Genomic DNA, 7,223 nt, shown 5'->3' with positions numbered 1-7,223 from the left:
GTGCCAAGCACCGCGCAGACGGTGACAACGCGAGTGGGATTGATCTGCTATTGATTCACCACCGCGGATTTGCTGAAGCAGCAAATAAACAGCGTTATTCGCCGGCTGGACAACGTGAGAGGCAGTGTCCCCCCACATGCAGCTGAGGGAAGTGATTTCTCTGCCCTATGGTACCCTAAAGTTACTGTCTGTATTAGGGCTCATTTCTGCCTTAGTGAAAGGCATGGTTATTGGGAAGCCAGGCCAGCTCCCAGTATAACTACAGAGCATCTGTCCCCACCTTCAGGAATGGAACATTTTGCCAGTTTCATTGTTATCGTTTTGAAAGCTGCTGAGTATGAATGTGAAAATTTATTTATTCCTTTGTTCCAAATTTGCAAACAAAGAAAAATTTTTTCTGCTCTTTTGGCGAACTTTTCCAAACTTTCCCTTAAAAAAGTCCTCTAAACCATCAACATCAGCATAACCAGCTGCAGGGTTTGGATAAAATAAAATCTGTTAAGCAACTATTTCTGCTATTATTTTTTTTTCCTAATCAATCTTCCCTTGAATAAAATCATGCATAAATGTTGCAGAAAATTTTCCTCTGATTCTCCTCAGTTGTTTTGCTTTCTTTTTTGAGGAGATGGGGTTACAATACATTACATGTTTTAAGCAAAATAATTAAATGACTTCTTTTAGAGTCAACATAAATACTTACTATGCTGCTGCATTCCTGGTAATAATTTTGAAGTCTCACAAGTTTCTTTGGTTGTGAAGACTGAAGAGAGTAAGGATTCTAAGATTATGTATGTCTTTCTGCCTGTGTTTACTGGTATTCACTTTACTTGCCATTCCTTGTATAAGAAGTTGTGGTGTATAATTACATTAATAATTTCATTGTTTACCACCTTCCTTTTTCATTAATCGTAAGCTTTTTAATCACTGAAGAACATGTCCTGTCCAGGTATTACATCAGCCCTTCAATGTTGTGCACAGCAATCTGCATTTCTGCTACATTTTGTAAAATAATAAAAAAAACCAAACAAAAAAAACCAACCAAAATTAAAACAAACAAACCATAATTAACTGGCAGTAATATCAAGATCAGAAGTAATGACCTGCACAGAATGACATTTAGTTACAGAAAGTTTGTGAGAAATCAATGTTCTGAGTGCAGAGTGAATTTCTCAGAGCTGTCCAAATACAAGAATGTGAACAGAACACTTCCTGAAATACTTCCTGCAGACAAATGAGGTCATCTTAGTGGGTCATTTGGAGATTTCAGCATAAAATTTGAAAGATCTTGCAGAAGTATTGTCACTGACTTTGGAAATGATACTGCAGTACAGCAGCCCATCAGATGGTTACACAACCTACATTGTCACAGGCAAGAATGTGAGCTGCTGGAAACTGCCAGGAAGGTGAGGAGCAGCAGCAGCTCCCCGGGCAACCAGGGCACATACATTTCTCTAACACCCAGTGAGATCTGTAGTGGCAAAGGGGGATGTGATGGGCACATTGCTTAGGGACTTACTAGTGACCCTGTCCTTAGCCACTGTTGTGGCCACTGGATGTTTCCCATGGTCCTGCTCTGCCTGGCATGGAGGGCAGAAATGGGCTATCTTGGCTTCTCATCAACCCTGTCAAGCTGTAAGCTGCATTATCATAATTTACAGCTCCTTACATCAGCATCATCTTGCATTGCTCTTTTCTGGACAACAGACTCACTCCCTTGGGGGCAGCACATTTAGAAATGCCATTTCTTTCTTCTCAGTGTTCTGCAGCCCCAGATGTCTTCTCTTTTTATCTGCATCAAGAAATATCACAAGACTTAGGAATTACAGTTATTTTAGTATTTAATGCATTGTGGTTCCTTTTGACAAAAACGGTGTCTGAGCACTGAGCTGTCTGAAGGAGTCTCTTCCCTTACAAAGCAAATTTTCATGTGCTTCCACTAAAACACAGCAAGTCCCTTGAGCTCTATGGTCATGCTCTTACACAGAGGGCTGACTTGAGGTTTTTGGCAGGTTTCTGCATCTTCATTTGAAAACATGGGCTGCAATGTGCTTGATTCGCTCATCTGGAGAAGGAGAGGTCATTTCTAGCTTTCTGATGCAGATGAACTTACTGGTAGCTGTTTATGGTGGGCATGAGTTTAGCAGCTGGCAGTGGGGAAAAGAGATGAAGGAAAATCTGGGCTATTATAGCACCATTGTCTTCATTGCACTGTAGTGGTCTATAACATTGCAAAATGGTGTCAGCTGTTGCTTACCAGCCTAGAAGGATTGTGAGATGAAGACTGTGAGGGAAAGTGGCACACACAAGGCTGGCTCACAGAATCTTGTGCTCTAGCCAAAGGTCAACCAGAAATATTTGGTTCTGGAACAAATCATTACAAAGTATCCAGACTAGTTTTTACAAATATTAACTCCTTCAAAGCTGCTGATAATTAGTTAGCTCAAGACAAAGCTGTTGTTTTAAATCTCTTTTAAGATGAGAAGACTTCTACCAGTGGAGTAGATGGAGTGAAAAGTTTGCAGTAGTGAACATATGGCTACGTCGGAAGGGATTGTGGCCCCCCATAAAATGGCTCACATCCTTTTTATGGCTCTCTACAGCATGCAGAGGCTATACAAAGTCAAGCTGCCACTGGCTAACCTAAACTGGAAACAACAATGTCCTGAGAATTGTTGTGCATGAGTGTGTCATGTTTGTGTAATGCTGCCATCCCTGGGGGCTGGCTATTTTTCTCCCTGGTTGTTTTCTTCCCTGAATTGCCTTCATTCAACCAGATTCTGTCAGCAGTTACACCAGGGGGACCCTATTAAAGACAAATGGACTTAGTGTTCTTCCTCCTCAAATACTCATAATTTAAATTGCACAGCTGTGGGACAAAGTGGGAGTAACTCTGCCTTAGGTACTTTCTTGGGGAAAGAATAAAAAATAATAATAATTTTTTAAAAAGGCAATTAGAATGGCAATTCGTCTGTCAGCGAGAGCCGAATCCGATCTGCCCTGGCTGCTGCAATCCCACCCACTCCAGCCCGCAGGAAAGCACATGGGACAGGGACTGACACACCACTTCCCCTCCCTGCAGTACTTGCTGGTGTTCAGCCATGGCCAGCACAGCAGTGAGAAAAGGAAAATGTCACTTGAGGCACAACCACATGTACAGCTTTTCACCCTCCTGTTGACTTACAGGTTTGTCAGTGCAGGACTCTGGGTTTCATTTGCACCCTGGCTGGATGCAAATTGTTTCATTCCATTGACTTTTTCACTGGGCTTGCACTACATCCACAGAAGCTCAGGCTTCCCTTCTTGTACAAATCAGAGGAACTACTGTTTTAACACTATGAATTTACAGTCTCACAAGTGAGAAGTAGATTGGAAACAGAGCACTCCTGTGCTTGCTTTCATGTTTCCAATCTGGAGTCCATCTATGCCTCTTTTGATTGAAGAAAATCAGTGTAAATTTACAACTTATGTTATTTAGTTCCTGAAGACAAACTTTCTTTGTAAATTGTAAAGTTCCTTCCTAAATTAACCTGAGGGGAAAAAACAAACAAACAAAAAAGACAATCAACCAACCAACAAAAACCAAATAAATAAATAAAAAAAAAAACAACAGACAAACAAACCCCACCTCCATATAATGCATCAGAGCTTTCCGTTCACTAAATAGCATGCACCCAGTGATAAAGTATTATAAAGAGAAAGATAAAGAGTTTTAAAATGTGTGTGAGACAGCATGATCTGGTAACCTGAGGAAGCACTGCATCTACTGCAAAGCCAGGAACAGAAGTTAGAATTTAAGAATTTTTTCTTATTTTTTACATCTGAGTTTGGTAGCAATGTAGGAGTCGCCAGAGGAGAACACGGTTAGCACCTGAATTCAAAAGCATCTGTAAATGTTTCTAGGAATATGAGAACCACACCAGATCTTTAATCAAGCAGAAGAAAAGAAATCTATCAGGTTACTGGGCTATTGACACATTTCTTAAGAGAAGAAGTAAAATGTGAATGTGCATTAAGCAGATTCCTCTTCTGAAAAGTATGTTTGCCATTTATTTTGAAAATGTATTAGTGCAGAAGCTTGTTTAATACAAGATGATAGATGGCAAGCTACTGAATCACTGTTTGCTGAGGTAGACAGGAAATTCCAGGTAACTTTTCCAACTAAAACTAATCTGAAATTACAATGAGACCTGTAGCAGAATAGGTCTAAAGCAGAGCCTTGTAAGCACAATATATACACGGTAACACAGGTGGAAATGCTGAAAGCAGCAGTTATCATTACACAGGCTGTGAGTCCAGTGATTACACATTGGTTATGGGATCCAACTTGTCTTTCACAGATCAATTCTTGCTTACAACAGATATACTGACCTCTACACTGCAATGCTTTTTCAAAAATTAGTTCGAAAGGATGGTGGAGTAAAATACGACAGGGTCTTTCAGCAGGAAAGCCATGCCTGTGAAGAATAGTGAAGGATTATATGTAATCTTTTTATTTCTTCTACAATTTTAATGAGGGTTTTATTTTTGTGGGAGGTAGAGGGTTGATTGTTGTTTTTGTTTGGTTGGGTTTTGGGTTTTTTGCTTAGGAACGTGAATTAGAAGTTAGGTCTTCTTTATTGAACCTTCTTTCTCTTGCCTTTATTCTTTTTTGCTGTCTTTCTTTTTGGCTTTCAACTCTATTACCATTCAGTGTCACTAAGGTAGTCCCTTTGGAGCATCAGTCCAAGCACATAACATCATTTGGCTAGTTGTGATACAATCAAGTACAAGGGAAGAAATCCTGAAGATTGGATAAGACAGACAGGGCTATAGAAGAAATGGAAAATCAGAGTTTGAAAGGCAAGGTAAATTAATAGATTAAGAGGGGAAATTAAAATTAATAAAGCAATAGAGAAGCTACAGCAGTATTTAAATTTCTTTAACTTTTAAATTAGCTTTTCTTCTATTTCTCTTCCCGTCTACAATACATTTGCTTCTAATTTTACTTTCTTTCCTTCCCTTTTGGGGATCTCTCCTTGGCATTTCTGTTCAGCTCTGAAGTCCTTGACATGTACATTTCTCTGACTTGCCATCAGTCACTGGCTGTGTGGGTGAAAGACAAAGCTGCAAAAATTTCCTTCAATACTTAAGAGAAAAACAGACCAGGAATCAATAGTGCTGTACAGACACATAGCCTGAATTATTGAGATGTATGGGTATTTACATCTGAAAGCATTCCACCATGCTCTTCTCATGAATAATGAAATATATTAAGCAATTCTTGTGGATCTGTGTTAGCCAAATAAAATCTTTGGAGTGTATGAAGGGACTACTACATCTTCATTACCATCCTATGTTTACTTAGTGTGTTCTGGAATAAAACAAGCCACAAAAGCTAAGAATTTTGTCCACATATCTGTTCCAAAGAGGGTCGATACAGAAGTCTTCTAGCTTTTCCAGTCTGAGGCTTAAAACCTAAAACCAAAGGACAGATTGTAAGCTAAAGGAAAACATATTCCATGGTATTAAATAACTAGAAAATGTCTTTATGGTAAAGAAAAACTATACTTACATTATTTATTTTTTGTGATTTAGCAGCTATGGAAGATGCACTGACCAAAATGGGAGCACCAATAAAATGACTGCCAGCCCCTTAAAATGAGACATTAACACATTCTCAGTGACATGAACAAAAACAAACCTTGGTTTTTGACAAGAAATATTTGTTCTGCCCTCCAAAAATATACGTGTTCTCATCACTATATCCACATACTGGCTGAAAACAGATATTGAGCGAAGAAAGTGGATGAAATGGAGTGTTTTGCCTTGCTTTGCTCTCAGCTGTGAAAAATTGCTTGGCCAAAGCCTTCTTTGTCTGCTACCTGATTTTCCATCAAACAGCAATATGTTCTATTACATTATGCTCAGTATGCACTAGAGCCTCCCCAAAAATCTCCCTGAACCCAAAGCATTAGCGTCTTCAAAAGCCCAGCTTAGGACTAATACATAAATATATAAATATATTAGCATATATTTTATACTTTTGTATATTTATATTTATATTTATATTTATATTTATACATACAAAGTGCCTATCACCATATTGCTAAACATTCTTTGGAACCACTCTGACAGCAGAGGTAAGAAGAGGAGTCAGACTGTAGTAATGTCAGGGCCAATCCCCAACAAGAAATGATTCAGCAGGACACAATCTGTACTGGTGCTTAGTGCATGTGACTGGCATATACACTGCATGAACCCTTTTTTGTGGGGTTCTCTTCCCTTCTGGAAGTTTTTTTAATGTAATCAAGCCATAATAAAGATCATAGTTTTATTAACAGGGCATATGACATGATATAGTTTTGTGCTGCTTAAAGGTGGGAGCAGTTTGAATGCAGCAAGCAGATTCAGCCTCTTGCTAAATCCATCTGTTCAGTTTTGACTAGAAAGAATAGAGAAAGGTGTCATGAAGGTAACTGGTCACAGAATGGCTATGAGTCATCAACAGAACAGGACCATAGAAAACCCAAGATACTTTCAGTAGAGATAGAGAAATGTTATTCACATCATATCTAGTGTTTATGAAATCTCATCTGTATTCACTTCTGATCACTCATATTACAGAAATATATTCAGACAAATGGAGAGTAAAGTTAAGACACGGGATTAGGAAGACTTAGTCCATAAAATGATGAGTAACACTGAGTATGAGTTCTCCTTTTGAAAATGAGAAATAAAACCAGGAGGTGAATAGGAGTAATTTAGGGTTGAAGGATGTACTGTTGCAAGAACAAATCAATATAAACTGCTGTCCTGGTTTGGGCCAGGATAAAGGTGATTTTCTGTTTTGTACTTTTACTTTTAGCTAAGTCTCTTGTAAGTAGTTGCACTTGCTGAAATTAACAGCAAGTTTCTCAGACAGTGTGTGTTTCTAGGATTGATAACACTTGATGTTTATAGTTACTGCTAGAGACTGGTATGCAGAGCCAAGGACACTGCTCAGCTCTGAGGAAAACATTTTACCTTCCAGGAGGATACAGAGGTCCCACCTGAGCCCTCCTTTGGGGAGGAACAGACAAGATAGATGCCAGAATTGACCAAACAGAGTATTCCATCCCATATACATCACACTCAGTATAAATTTGAGGCATCACGAGGGCCGAGCCAGATCTTTTCCGGATTTCCTGATTTCCCTTCTTCCCTTCCTTCACTCGGCATCCTGGAAGGATCCCGTCCGTTCGTTT

This window comes from Calypte anna, chromosome 3 (genome assembly GCF_003957555.1).
Source record: "Calypte anna isolate BGI_N300 chromosome 3, bCalAnn1_v1.p, whole genome shotgun sequence".
Classification (NCBI taxonomy): Eukaryota; Metazoa; Chordata; class Aves; order Apodiformes; family Trochilidae; genus Calypte; species Calypte anna.
This window is presented reverse-complemented; position numbering follows the sequence as displayed.